We start from the raw sequence: 16035 nt of genomic DNA, 5'->3' as shown, positions 1-16035 counted from the left end.
GTTTCTGACACCACTGGCTTTGGGTTTTTTTTTTTAACCTTACCTGCCTGGAAGAATGACCTACTCTGATAAAAATTTTGTACAACATTTGTAAAAATAGTCCATGTACCACAGCAAGGCAAAACTATTGGCTGTAACATGCAATATGTGAATGCTCACAGAAAACAACCTCTAAATATTTTAATGAGATGTTCGATGAAATTAGAGGAAAAATAACAGATACCACAATTAATTGTTTGCTTGTTATAAAGAAAGCGTTGTCCCACACAACTAGAAAAGGCATGACTTCTTAGTATTGTATTTCCCCTACCTAAATATTTCCTCTACCTAATGCAAATGAAAATCCTCCTACTTGTGCGATATTCCAGACTTCTGTACCAAGATGCAGAAATCCCATTAATAGGTCAGAAATCTCACTGCTGCTTCTTCAGTACTCCAACTTACAACAGACCAATTCTGCCCAGTAATAACCTAAGCAAAATAAGTTTGAAGTGCTAAAAACCAAAAAATGTAGGTACAAATGGTGTGGGGGAAACAGCATGAGAGCAAATAGGAATCTATCACCACTTCTAACTCTGTAACCAAGATTACATGAGCAACAATGTACTTGTTGGTCATGTGATCTTCCTCTTCCAAGGAAAAGCCGTTAATACTTTACAAAGGAATCACTTCACACAACTTTATCATTGAAGATACTACTACTACTGTTACTGTACAAACCACAACATGACAATTTCCATATTACTGAGTTCAAAATCCAAGCTACAAGTCTCCACCACAGAAATCTTCACTTAAATCTTCTGCAAAGAAAAAGAAATGTTTAGCTGAAACAGAAGATTTTTATATGACTTCATTGTACCTAGAAATTAGATACCTCCAAGTAGAGTTTTTTTTCTCCTCAGCGACTATTTAGGCAGGTGGAAGCTTTGCTTTAAATCTTTATTGCTTTTTTTTTCAAATGGAAAAGATGCTTTGAAATATGCTGAATTAATGATTATATTGCTTGTTGCTAAGACAAATATTTTGGGGACCATAGTCAAAGTATCTAAACATATCTAAATATGTTCACAAAGCAAAGTAATAGAATAAATACCTACATGAAAAAGTTAGAACCATAAACCTATTTTAAAATGGAGGCTTTTAAAACACTTGACATTATATGCAAAACCAAATTAATAGGTATTTTGACAGAGAGTAAGTACAATTTGGGAAAAAGGAAGAACAGCTAGAAAAGGAACTGGATAAAATCAGGATAAAGATGACAGGAAAAATACATGTAGAAAATCTCACAGAAAGGAAGAAGGTTCAGTAAGTCTTGCATCCTAACAGAAAGTTGGTATAAGGGAAACCAACAATCCAGAAAACCAAGAAAGTCACATTCAAAGAACAAATCTCAGAGATAAGTCAATAATTGTTTCAGGAGAGAAGAGAAACCCTTCCGTCATCGCTGCTTTACATGAAACGGGGCTTAGAAGAAGGCAAGAACAGAAGAAATGAGGAAATGTGGAAAAGGAGTCCCTTAGGACACATCTCTCTGGTCCAATACAACATCTGAAGGCTCCAGCAGTTTTCTGCGGAGGACGATTAACGTTGCTTTTATACAGCTGTAGCAGATGGTATGATTCACTTATCTCAAAATACAAGAGGTCAGGGAACTTGATGATATTATCAGGCATCAAGTTAGAACAAATAAAAAAAAAAAGTCCCTTTCATGCAAATATTAAATCTATGGATATCACTTTGAAGGGAGAGGGGTAATATTTAACATCTTTCTTAGAGAGATTAAACTGGGAAAAAAGACTATGCTAGTGATATCACACAAATACAACTCTTTTTCCTTACAGGTTGCTCCAAGCCCCATCCAACTCAGCCTTGAACACTGCCAAGGACAGGGCAGCCACAGCTTTCTCTGGCAACCTGTGCCAGTGCCTCATCACTCTCATAACGAAGAATTCCTTCCCAATGTCTAATCTAAACTTCCCCTCTTTCAGTTTAAAGCCATTCCCCCATGTTGTGGCACTACAGACCCTTGTCAGAAGTCCTTCCCCAGACCTTTTGTGGACTTCTGATGTGAACCAGACATGTATTATGATGGTCTCGTGATTTAGCAACATCTGTAGATGTTGCTAAAGTGTTTACAAGAGAAGAAAAACTGTTCAACAGAAAAAGCATACATAATCAGAACATCTTGCCTCTCCTTAAGTCTCTAGGAAGACATTTCTTCACCATCCCAGCTTCAGTACTTATCATGTACAGAAGTAGCAGACACAAATTCTGAAAGTTCGAAAATATTGTCTCAAAGGTTTTAAAAATAAAAAACTGACTTGACAAGACAGCCACCATCCACCCAAGTTTTCCCTCCTCAATTCTCAGCTGTAGCAAGTAAGAGTCCTACAAAAAGCCAGCAAGGGTTTTTTACCCAATGCAAATGATTTTAAAAAAAAAATAAAATTAAATAAAGCCCTGGAGGGTTGGTTCCCCCCCCCCCCCCAATGAAAGGCAGATCACTTCAAGACATGTCCTGTTCCTTCCTGCCCCATATAGCTCTTTGCCTCCTCAAGCTGCATCATGCAAACAAGCACACACACAAAGGCACTGAAGAAGAGGAAGGAGAAAGGCTCCAATGATATTGGAAACCACTGCCATCATCTGGGGATGCCATGCAGGCACTGGGACAAAGAAAAGCCACTTGTTATTATAAAACAGGGAACAACCCAAGAGGAACACTAGAAATTAAAACTAACAAAACTGAAGACGTAATCTGTAAATCAACACACAAAATACCAATTCTTTAAATTTTCACTTTTAATACTGCATTATACTTTAAAAAGTTGAGGATAAGTGCAAAACTATTCATCAGTGCTAACAGGACAGTTCTTAATGAAGAAAACTTAAAAAAAAAAAAATCCTCAAAGGAATCTAAACATCCGTAAATCCACACGCATGGTAAAAAGCATAATTACCGAATATTTAACCTAACATGGGAAAAAAAAAGATTCAAAGTACTATAAAAAAATATCACAAAGAGGATAGATAGTAAAAGATAATGGCAATGGCAGGTCTACTCAACAGAAAGAAAATCTTAAACCACACAAATTTTAACAGCAACAAACAATTAATGCAAGTTGCTAAAACAAAAATACTTCAGTGGGATGTCAATCAGTAACACTGAGCTGACAACTGTGCTTTAATTAAATTTGAGACTGTTACCAATTAGTTAGTCTAGAGCACTACAGGCTTCATGCTGCGTATGACTCAGTGCACTGACTCATCCAGTCAAACTTTTCTTACAGAAGAACTAGCCAGGCACCCACAAGGATGCGAGATCAAAAAGGAAAGTAGTTTCATTGACCTTCTTAGCAAAAAACTTGTTTTAAATTTAGATGACCAAAAGTACATAGTGACACAACTGCTCAAACAGTTTTATGAAGGACAGAATTTCAGGAGCACTGTTTTAACTCCATTTCAGGTAAACATCTCAAAAAATCAAATACAAATGATGCTTTGTATAATTTGAAGCTGAAGCAGCAGATTTTAAGTCTGCTTTTTTATAAGCTGCTCAAGTAGCACTAATTATTACTTATCTATCATATCTATCATACTATATATCTATCATATCTATCATTTTTCATTGAAAGATCCTGTCTTGTGCCACTTGAAAGTCCTGAGTAATTTTAACAATTGGCACCTGAAATTTTTTTATGCCAGCAGTCAGGTCTTCAGCTGATTGGGGGAGGATTGGAAAGAGTGACAAAAAGCCTTCAGCCATTTTCCTGTTCAGGTTAAAAAACCATGTTTGTTTAGATTTTACAATCATCATCATGCTAAGCATTAATAGCATTTTCAAGTTCTGAAAGACAACGGGAGGATAAGCCCGGGTGAAAAACTCTTCTATTGATATTCTCATGGACCTCCAGATTTCTCTCCCAGTTGTTTGTGATGGATGCTCAGGCTATGATGTCTAAGCTGCCAAGCTCAGGATCTTGGGAAAGAAAAGCTCTCTCTTGCTCTCCCAGATTCCACTGATAGTCCCAATACAGAGGGAACCATTAGAGGGGGTGAGAGTTGTCCAGGCCCAAGATGAGCAACCTGTTGAGGAGAATCCCTACAGTCCCTATGTACAAATGGATGGAAACATCTCACTGTTTCTCCAAACAACTGGCTGCTCACTACCATCTTCAGCTCTAGATGCACACAGGCCCTGTTGTCACAGGTTGGATCAGCTTCCTTACTGATCTGAAGACAATTACAAGTAAACTGACAGTTCTGTGAGCTCACTCCATGTCTGCACCATCAGCAGAGCAAGGGAGGAAGAAAAAAATGTACATCCAAATAGCAGCATGGGCAGTGCATCTGAGGTATCTTGAGCCCTATGGCAAGACCGCAACAGACAAACTTGAAATAGAACTTAGAATTGTATTTTTGGCTTAGAGCAAAGAGTGGAACAAGTAACGGTCCTGAGAGTTAAAATGAGCATGAATGTTGCAATTAAGAGAAATTCTTAAATTAATGCATGTTTTTCGCAGAACCTACAATAGGATCTACAAATCTCAGTAACATTAATTTTTACCCATTGAAAAAGCTGTAACTTCACTGGGAACAGGTGTATTTCATCTCCTTCTCACAGCAGTTGGAGAACAACCTGCCACTGAACTAAAGCTATAGTTTCACAAGTACTGGGGGGAGGATATGAACAAAAAGGGAGTAATTCTGAAGTATATTCTCATGTGCAAGTCTTCCTTCTTCTAGTTAATTTCTCCAAGCACTGGTGCTTACTAGGTTCTTAGAATCACAGAATCATATAACAGTTAGGGTTGGAAAGGACCTTAAGATCATCTAGTTCCAACCCCCCTGCCATGGACGGGGCAATCACACAGTAAGCTTCCAATTTAACTTAGCAGCATGGCATAGAAAACTCAAACAGAAGGAAAAAGCTGTATTGTTTTCGCCCATATTAGCATGTTTAGTTGATTTGCAGAATAGTCAGGGAGGGACAGGAGCATAAGGCACAGGTAACATACAGCTTGGGGCACAGGTAAACTGGACTTGACCCGTCAGTGGCAACAGGACATCTCCCTGGCTTAGCTGTTCAGCCTGGCTCTTTGAGCAAACCTTGCAGGAATGAATCAACCACTTAAATCCAAATTTTCTTTTGAAAAGAGAAGCAACATCAGAAATTGCAATATACAACATAGTAATTAAAAAATGCATTCAGCTGATAGATGAACACAGGGAACCTCCACCACATGGCTCTCATGTGATTCTCAGGAGCTCACTAAACCAAGCAGGTAGGTCACATTACTGGTTCTCATTTTTCTGGCTGCAAAGCTCAGGAACTCAGATCTGCTTCGCTATGACCTCAGCAACTGCGAGTGGATGTCACTCCAGTGTGTGCTTTCAATCAAATATTTAACTCAAAACATTAACCTCTTAGGAAAAGGGGCATTTCCACTTGGGCACCTAAACCATTATTTTCGTATACCTCTAAGTTCTCCAAAAGGGAGACCCTACATGCATGCCAGTGGGATTGAATTCACTCAATTTCTACTTTGGTTCTTCAGGCTGAATATTTATCAACAGTTGGAGCTCAAGGTGCATTCTCAGAATCCATCTCCTGGCTCAGTCTGAAGAAATCCAGTTTGTGCACTGCAATGTGAACCATCTGCTTCAAGCACGGACAATCACTACATTTTCTCAAAAGCAGATTCTTTACTCAAGAACAGAAATGCTAATGCAGATGAACCCTATATTGTGTTAAAAGCAAAGTGGTTTGGGATTTTTAATGTATTTTTTTAAATATAACTTTAAAACGCAATCATGCTGTAAAAAGTATTTTTTAAATATTATCTAAAAGCATTTGCCAAAGGAAGCTCACAAAACACAGAAACAATTGATACAATCTGGGAAACCTTTCAGTGCCAGAACTGTGACAATTAAACCATTCAGCTGTCTTCTACTGCATTATTAACCCCCTACAAATACCACAAATACAAACTGGAAAACAGAGGATATAAATGTGCCTGTCAAGCCAAGATGCATGCTTTGTGTATTTAATTTAGTCTTTTGTAATAGTTTTATTACAAAATACTCCAGTCTACTTTCTTGTGGCAGAATTAAGACTGAATATAAAATACAGACCACTGTGATGGTTAGACTGGTAGTTGTGTAAATACAGTCTGGAGTTCAACCGCAAAAAGAAAAGAAAAGCAAATGTTCCTCAAGTGCTACCTTACATTCCATAGGCCAGAAAAACTGTTAAATGTATGTTATAAAAATCTACTGTCTAAGTGCTTCTTCATGTTTTTACTGTACCAGATCAAAATTCCAAGCCATGCTCAGATCATCTGCAGAAATTCACACACCAGATTATTTACAAAAAATGAAAGCAAACTTTTTAATGCCTCACCAAGAATTCAAGAAGTACAGCAAATCTTATTACTCAACAGTGTCTGCAACATTCTTCACAAAGGAAACCCAACCAGATCATATCACCATAATAAAACAATCGAGATAAGGCTGCAAATATAACTCCTTAAAACACAACAATGAATCATATCTTGGATATTGTCCCAAATGATGCAATTCGTAGGATTCCTATTAGAGTTATAAAATCTGTGTATACTAGAAAGCTTTCTAAAGACAAAAGTACTACAATATTGCAGGAAAAAGAACCCCACACAATTAAGTGCTAGTTCTGGCTAAATAAGAGGTTACTACTACAGAAGCACTTTACATTCTACCAATAATAGCTTTTCAACAGGATACAATTTCCCAAGATCATTTTGTCATTTTTATACCTCATAAATTCAAGGCCTTGATCAAAAGATTTATCAGAGTCCTTGGTTCCTCCATGACATCAGCATTTCAATCACCAAAACACTAGCACATAATTATCCATGAGAAGACAAAGGTTTTGTGAATCTTTCTCCTCTTCTGCTCTGTCATAGGGCGCACCTACTGCTCTGCTACAAGTAAGAGCATGTACCCCATTAAGCTGAAAGATGCTCAGCTTCTCAAAGCCATTTAACAAGGACTAATCTTGAAAAGCGAAGTCTAACTACCTACTCTAGGTTATTTGCAAAGCATGTATCTATAAGTTTTAATGAAATTTCTCAGTTCTAAGCACTGCTTCCTTAGTTGACTCAAGATGTGGTTTACAATGGATAAGGCTCCTGCATCCTTTGCACTTATGCCAAATCCGTTTATCGTAGCTACCACTATACCCTATCTAACGCACATGTAGGTCAACCATGTACCATGTAGAGAAAAGGTATCTCTATTTTCACACTTACCTAAGAATTTGTCTTTGATCGCTGTTAAATATACAGGCATTAACAAGGCATACTTCTTGTGTGTGCCTGCCAAAAGGCAGGGGTTTTGAAATGATTTTAAATAAACCGGATTGTTAAACATTCTGGCACAGTGAGACAGGCTATAAAAGTTGGTTACTCACGGGATTGCAACAAAGATTTGTTAGTACAGAAACCTACTTTTAGAGAAATGCTGGAAGGGTTTTAGTATTTATCTAAATAAATTATGACTGTACACGGTCATAGCTGAAAAAAGAATACTAAAACATACATTTTGCTGTTATTCACACGCAAATAAGAAAAATTATCCTCAAACCAACAAAGACGATCCAAGATATTCTTGCATTTTTATCAGGATATATTTATACCATTGCAATTTAGCAAAAAACATTATTTAGCCTTTACCATACTAACCACCTTTCCTCCCTTTTATGATAATTTAAAATATTTTGCAAAGATGTTGTTTCATAAGGTAAGTCAGACATATCTGTTTTTAAACTGGAGAGATTTTTTACAACAAAAAATAGTGCCATGTTATAAAATTAATTAACAATGAAAAGGAATAAAAAAAAAAAAGGAACTTCTGGAAAGTTCCTTTTTACGGAAAAATAAAAGCATTTGTGGCGAAAAAGTGGTCAAGGTTCCCCTGCAGAGCAGTCATTCCAAGCTTCCTTAGAGCAAACTCCAAAGTGTTGAAAACATACGCATTTCCAAAACCTACCTATCTGCACCCACCACCAAAAAGGTGATGGTGGTGATACTACAATGAAATGCATGAGCAGGTACATAGTACAGATTATATATTATATTAGTCACAATTCCCATCCAAACCTTTATCAAGCATACAAGAGCTGAACTTGACAGTGAAAATAACATGAAGAATTAAAAGGTCTTATGCCTTATGTCATCACCTGCCAGAAAATAAAGATGACCAAAAAAGAATACAAATCTTAACACTTCTCTATTTTTGCCAATTGCAATATACTACACCATATAAGCCATTTATTCTGGTATCTACTAGAGAAGAGAAAGCAGCATATAAAGGACACAGCAAAAAAGAATTTTAGTTGCAAGCAAAAAATACTTCCTACCAGCTCTATAGAGTACGTGTTGTTCATCTACATGAAAGATTATAATTTAAGAAAACAAGGATTGATAAGTGGAACACAACTGTACTGTAATTTTTTCCAAAAGCACCTTTCAGAGAATATGAAATGATGAAAAAGTTATTTGCACTCCAAGTCTAACAATCTACGTTACAAAGACATCTAGATAAACATTTGGCATTTGGGAAACAACCTTCTCACATAATGCATTTAATACAATATAAAATTATTTTCCAGTACTGGGCTACTCAACAATTCAACATAATACAACCATTATAACCCATTTTTCACATTCATGTCATCAGCACTCTAACAGAGGAAGCTACTAAATTATACTAGGATTCAGCTGAAACATCTGTAACATCACTGACTAGGTCTGCACATTCAAATATTTCAGTAACTTGCATCCGCTATCAACCACCTCTACATCATTCCACACAGAGGGGAAATAAGGTTATGAATATATTTTGAAGCACCCATCAATCCTAATCACTCAACAGCCTCAAAATTAATTTCAAAAGTATCTCTTCACAAGGGTTCTATTTTCTGATTACAGCTGAAGATGAAATAGGGAAGATACCCCCATCTTCACTTCTGAACATTTTTTTCTATAAAGACATGAAAAAAAAAAAAAGGCATTTTACCTCTTCTCTGTTATTGTTTTTCCGCCTTCACTTATTTTCTAATACTTCATACCTTAATGCTTACTCCACACTGTAAGCGTGAGCAATTTATCTTTAAATACATGACAGCTTTCTCAGTCATCAAGTGTAGGTCCATTGTAGGTCCAAAAAGTCTATTTGCTGGTAAACCACATCATTCCTCACATATCCAGAAGCAAAGCGAGCTGCATCCCGGACCCTCTAATGTATACCCAAGTGGCATTCCTTGCATAGTGTGAAACCTGCCAGCCAAACACTGCTTTTCAGGCAAGTGAAAAGTTCACAAATACGACCAAGAGTAAATTACTTCAAAGCAATGGAACACATGAGCCCTTTCTCCCTTTCCTCTCAGATCAGAGGTAAGAGAAGCAAAAACCACCACCACCTGCCTTTGTCACCTTTCTTCAGACAGCTCTGGCAGACCTCACTTCAGTATGCATTATTTACTTTACTCATTTCCCTACGAGTAATGTTGTCTGGAATTAGATTTAATGACATTATGACTCAAGCACGCCATTAGTAAGATCTCCATAGGAAATTAAAATTTCAATGTCTGAATGACTTCAGCTATCACCAGACTTAGCAAGACAGAGACGATTTGCTCAACTACCTCAGAAGAAACTTTGTTCCCCAATTATAACTGAGGAAATACTTAAGATGCAATAAAAATTTTACAAAGGCCCAACTGAACATATAATCCAATCCTTAATATTTATGGTTAGCAAACCCCAAAAAGCCATGTACACGTTTTTGATAAGTCTTAGCTGCCAGGTGTCTGCAGCAATTTTACATTAGATAATACAACTTTCTATAAAGTGGGAGCCAGGAACAATATTAGTTCATTTCAGTGTTTAAAACTGAAACTATTATTACAACAGTATTTTTCCAAGCTGCTGACTATCAACACACACCACTGGAATGAAGATGTGCTCAGAAACTCTGGGAAGAAGTAAAAAATATTAAAATAAAATCAGACCACACATTTGGATGATTTTAGATACCTGTTAACTTTAAACATCAAATTTGGTAGTTCAACCTTTTAATTATCTTTATGCAGACCAAACCTGTTCAAAGTTACTCACTACATGATTATCTTAAACTGAAAGACAAGAAAGTAAGAAAAAAACCCTGCATATTTCCATATTCCAATTGTGATCTTAAACTCCCGGTAATATTTTGTGTGGTAGAAAAAGTAAATATTCCTGTTTGCAAACTTGAATTCAAATATTTAATAAGAAAGCTTAGCCAAAAGGCTGACTAAATAAGACACACAGTACTAGATGGGGAGGAAATGAGTAGCTACATATATTAATTATCACCCTTTCTGCAATCACAGGCTCACTCAAGTTAAAATTTAAAGGGCTTACTTTCTGGTGAATTTTATTAGTTTTCCCCAAGAGGTGCAAAGACTAATGCTGTCACAACAGAACAGCATATACAGCGTCATTACAAGCTGAGTCACCCAAAAGCACTGAATCTTGCTTTATTATCACACAGCATCTTAAATAGTCTCCTGAAGCACCATCATTTGTTATGCGATAGAGTGGTAATGGCGAGCTAACCCAGTATTACAATAAAGTGAAATCTGGCGCATCTGTGGAGCTGCTCTCAGTAGGCAGACCAAGTCCCTTGCTGATCTCTTTGGAGAGAGCAGCTGCAGGCTTCCCTTCCTTTACTGCAATCAAGAAAGATGCAGAACAAACTTGGTGAGAGCTGTCGTCTTCTTGCTGCTGATGGTAACGTTTAGCTATGCCTGCTGAAAGACATGCTGCAGGTGGGAAGAAGAGGTGGTTAGGCACATGTCCAAAAATTACAACCAAAAAGATGCTTCCCTGTGCAGTTGTAGCCATCAACTTATTCTTCCTACTTGCACAGATTTTTTAGCTACTTTCTCTCTAAAGAACAAAATCTTGGAAGTATTAAAGAAGTAAAATTGGAACAGACTTCTTCACCATATTTGTATCTTACCACCGTTCAGATCCAGTATGTCACAGTTTTTATTTCCTGATATTTCAATCTAATCACATAGCAGTACCGGGTCCAAAACAGAAAACAATTGTGCAGTACTCTCAAATATATAGTGTATGTTTCATCTGTTATTAAAGAATTTGCAATCCCTGTATTTTTGGGGAACCCGCTACAGAAGACAGCAAAGCAAGAGACTTCTGACAACTAAACAGCATGACTGGACCTGAGAAACCTAAGGTAGTGGAAGGTGTCCCTGCCCATAGCAAGGGGGTTGAAACTAAATGAGTTTTAAGGTCCCTTTCAAACCAAACCATTCTGTGATTCTACGGCTTTCTCCATCCCCTGAACTGACATTCAGATGAAAACCATCTCCTGTCTTGTTTTTTTTTCCTGTCCCCTTCTCTCCTATCTTGTGATGGAACTCACCCAGATGCAGATACTGCAAAACTTGTATGACATTTGCTGGCATTACACTGTTAAATAATACTCCTCTTTTGTTACTTTTGATGAAACACCACAGCAAAGAGCCATTGGTTATACATCAAGGAATTCACGCAAAACAGGTCTGGTTTTCCAAATCCCCATGGAGACACTACAACCATAAAAACAGGTATTTGAGGGACTATTTTGTGCATATTAATCAAAACCTTTTTGAAAATGTTTTCTATTTTCATGCACTGCCTTCGAATGCTAACTTGACCCCAAAAAATCCCTTCTGAAATACAATTTTAGCAAACAGTTTAAACAGTGCTCGCTATCACGAGATTCAATTTAACAAGTTTCCTATTACACACTGCAGGAACTGAATACACTTTGCATACATATGCACGCTACACACATTTCATTACAGATCTCCATACAAAGCTGTGATCTGAAACCTGGCTCATCCCTTTCCCAAATTCACAATATATACAACCAGAAAAAAAGGCAAGAGAATAGTGACTAAAAGGCTACACAGGAACTACATCATCAGCTGAAATAACTCTCAATACCTCCCAGAAACACTAATGTATCATGAATAAAAGTGTGCTCTGTAAATCCCAGATTATCTTCAGAATTTCTCTATATTAATTTATTGCCTCTTGCACATTCCAGTATATTCTTTCTTCTACTTTTACAACAGCTTGTCTTTATCAATCACCACATAAATCACTGTGCTGCTGACACAAAGATTGACCATACAATTTGCATAGGGAAAGACATTTTCAGCATGCTTCCCACAAGAAAAAAACAAAACACAGAGTTATCTCTACAACAAAGAATACTACATAAACCATTTGCTTTATACCACCTACTTGAATTTTACAAGTCCAGTGGAAAACAGGCTAAAATGATAAAACTAATTATTATGTCCGTGGAATGCCGTGTTTTTCCAAAACAACTATTTCAGCATTTATCTCATGACGTAATCAATACTCCATGCCAACCCTGGCATTTCGGTTGCACTCTACAAAATACCTTGTACAAGTTGGGAACTCAGAATTAATTTTTCCAGGTCCTTTTTCAATTCCTGTTTATCTTGGACACCCTGCAGAAAACTTCAATTCTGCTAGCCTTTAGTGTAAATGGGCTGTTCCAATTACAAATTATTTGCAGATGGCTTTGGAAGTACTACAATAAGTACACTTGGTCACCAGCACAGCCATGTAACTATTTATACATCATGATATTTGGAAACCCTTCTCACAAAACAGAAGTCCACTCTGCGGGGTGCTACACAGAAAAAGGTTATTTTTGTCCTTAAGAGCTTACACTCAGTGTAAAGCAGAAAAAGAAAAGGAATACTGACATACAGACATGGGTACAAAGAAACTAACATGACAATTTCAAAACAACAGACTTGGCTTTAGCGCACCAGCAGTCTACCTCACCTTCCTCTGAGTGTCATCTAACTAACATCCTGACATCTTGACTAACTAGCTCTGTGGAATAGGAAGGAGACAATTATGCTCCAGATCAACAACATCCAACAGTGGCAACAGAATTTCAGGAGGTGAAAGGCTACTGTCTTCAAAATAATTGCAGAGTTCAAGCAGCACTTCAGTAACAAAAGACCAGTATCTGACTGTCAGCAATGTCTTATGCTTCCTCTTGTTATTTGGGAAGTCCATGCTCATAGTCCTCATCAGCTGAAAAAGAATCATTTGACATTTAGATGCATGAAAACAGTAGCTGTTCTGAGAACTACAAAATACGTACCTGGAAGATTGGAAAGCTCATAGCAAAACTTGATGATTTTAAGAAATACATGTCTCTTTCTAGAAGATTATTTCCAAGACAAAGAGGATATCCCATTCAATGAAAGCTGGGTAGTAAAAATAATCTGAATAATTTTATAAAGAATGTAAGACAATACTTCTGCAAGAAGTCCTAGCTAACTCAAGATAATGCCAGCCAAAATCTGGGGAAAATTAACTGCCTTATTTTTCTAGACACAAGTTCACATAATGAGATAAAATGATCATATGATATTAACTCTGTTTCTGATGAATCACTGTAACACTGGAGAAAAGGGAATGGTTCCATTCTTTGTTTCTCATCTCAAGTTTGACCACCTACCATTTAATTTACAGGTATTGAAAAACACCTCCAGAACTACCATAAACCATATAGTACTCCTAGAGCTGAATGCATCTCCATTTTAGTCTATTCTAGATTATATTCGAAGCAAAACCACAGATACATCAGATTACAGGCTTCCCCATACAATCTGAGTAGGGTATAACATTTATCATAGCATAGTTAGGGTTGGAAAGGACCTTAAGATCATCTATTTCCACCCCCCTGCCATGGGCAGGGATATCTCACACTAAGCCATGTCACCCAAGGTTCTGTCCAATCTGGCCTTGAACACCGCCAGGTAAGTTTCTTCTTGTTCTAGTTGGAATTTAAATATTATACCCAGAAGTGTCCTGTTTGTACTTGAGCACTATTAAAATAGTTTCCTAGAGCTCTGCAACCTGTAAGAAGCTTTGTTATTAGACCCCCATAAGAATAATTAAAATCACAAAGTTTCATCCTCTCTTACTCATACTAGAATACACAGTTAACAAAATTTTTTTTCATATGACTATAGTCATATGAAGTGGAAGAGATCCACACCTCTAGTTAAAAAAAAAAAAGTGACTATTGCAAAGGAAAAAATAAGAAAAAGCAGGGTGAAAATTGGGATAACATGTTTCTAGTTGTGCAGACATTCACTCTGAAAATATGCTCGGTTCTTTAAGAGAACAGAGAAAACTCAAGCTGCCCTGACAACTGCAGAAACACTGGTCAAGTACACATAAAGAACACTGGTGGACTGATAAGACTGAAGTGTTGTTTAGTCAATACAGTAAACTTAAAGAGAAAATTACTTGTGCATGGATTTATTGCAAAAGACTTTCCATTGAGGAGTGAGGTACACTGGTAAAAAACAATTTGTACACATGCTTCAAAGACAGGACTTCTACAGGGACTGTGCAGCAACAAGCTCTAAAGCAGTAAAAGATTCAAAGATAAGTGGAAATGCTATTGCTTAAATCCCTGACAAACATATTGCACAAAGGAAAAGACAGTCAACAAGAATATTCATTAGGAGGGTATTAACATCTTCATCTCAGCTGTGTCTCATTCTCAAGTAACATTTATTTTCTTAGGGCCCCCTATATGTAAAATGAAAACCCCATCGACTGACAAAAACCAAAGGGAGAATATTGTCCATATAATATGATTTTCTTTATATTGGCAATTCTTTGTCTTAGGACACAAAAAAAGAGGCCAAAATCAGCTTTTTTACAACAAAGAATATAACTGTGTTAAAACCAAGTAAAGGAAACCTTGGTGTGCATAGAAGAAAGCCGACAAAATCCACGATCAGAATATTACCTTCCCTGCCCACAAAATAAAGTGCTCACAGACTTCCAAGTTATGACTATAACCTCAAAAATGTGAACTGATACAACAGTCCCTGTTGATATGCATTTTAACAGAAACTGGTATCAACGCTGTCAGTGAGAAACAGTCTTAACTTTTGGTCAAAATTTCACTGGTGCTTACTCTATCAAAACTCAGTTAACACACCGCACCCTTAGGTAGACTACTTATTTTCAAAACTTGAAGCTTCAGAAAGTGCTTCTAATAGACAATTTACTCTGTCTTTAAAAAAAAAATGGAAGTGCTGCTTCAGTTAAGCTGAACAGGTTAGCAATATTATAAACACTTCTGTTCAAGGTAACAAACTTGTGCTGTCTTGTATGCATCATTAGTGGTTCACCACTACCTCAGGAATCTGTAAAACCATGTATACAGAGAACTGAAAAAACCTTACCCCAACAGTAAGCTATTTTACATTCATAAATATTTAAATTATCAAAAAGCCTTCAGGGACAACAACAGTTACTCTCCACAGTTTACAATCATAAATAGTTTCCTTTGGAAATTCTGTTGCCAAATAAGTTAGCAGTTTTTTATGTCAACAGTTTATTAAAAGAGTCAGCTTCTTAATTCCTATTTAAGTAGAAACTTCGGCTGCAAAAATAGCTTCAAATACAGCATCACAACTTGTATGATCATTTAATGTGTGAAAATTTCATCATAGTTGTAAGATTTGTGAACTCAAAGTTCCTAGGATATTTCACTAGTTCAGGTATTTTCAGCAGTAGGACACATGCTAGAGCAATGCCTATGTGTCAATATTTACACTATTATGATTCTCTTTCATTTTCAAAACACTTAAAATGATCCAGTCTTCCAAACGGAAGTTCTCACAAAGCAACACACAAGATTTGACCACAATTTTTTGCTCACTGAATGCACTTCAAACTTGCTATATCCCTTTGCCACTGTTGGACAATGCTGATTTTGAGTAAAAACAGACACATACTTTGAACTTTCTACTTCTTTATGGATCATTTCAGTCTTTATAGTGAAACTATTTATTGATAAGCCTAAATAAGATTCTATGAAGTTAACATATAAAGTGATAAAATCAGAGTAAAGCATCTGAAA

The 16035-nt window shown here is 36.7% G+C and overlaps 1 protein-coding gene across 3 annotated transcripts in view; it reads right to left on the bottom strand.

Annotated features, from left to right (window-relative positions):
* METTL15 (methyltransferase 15, mitochondrial 12S rRNA N4-cytidine) overlaps positions 1–16035 on the bottom strand; it is a 90537-nt gene that overhangs the window by 71208 nt on the left and 3294 nt on the right. The window lies entirely within an intron of this gene.

The sequence above is a fragment of the Pezoporus occidentalis genome, unplaced genomic scaffold (assembly GCF_034315485.1).
Source record: "Pezoporus occidentalis ecotype Australia unplaced genomic scaffold, CSIRO_AGI_Poc_V1 ctg173, whole genome shotgun sequence".
Taxonomy (NCBI): Eukaryota; Metazoa; Chordata; class Aves; order Psittaciformes; family Psittacidae; genus Pezoporus; species Pezoporus occidentalis.
This window is presented reverse-complemented; position numbering and strand designations above follow the sequence as displayed.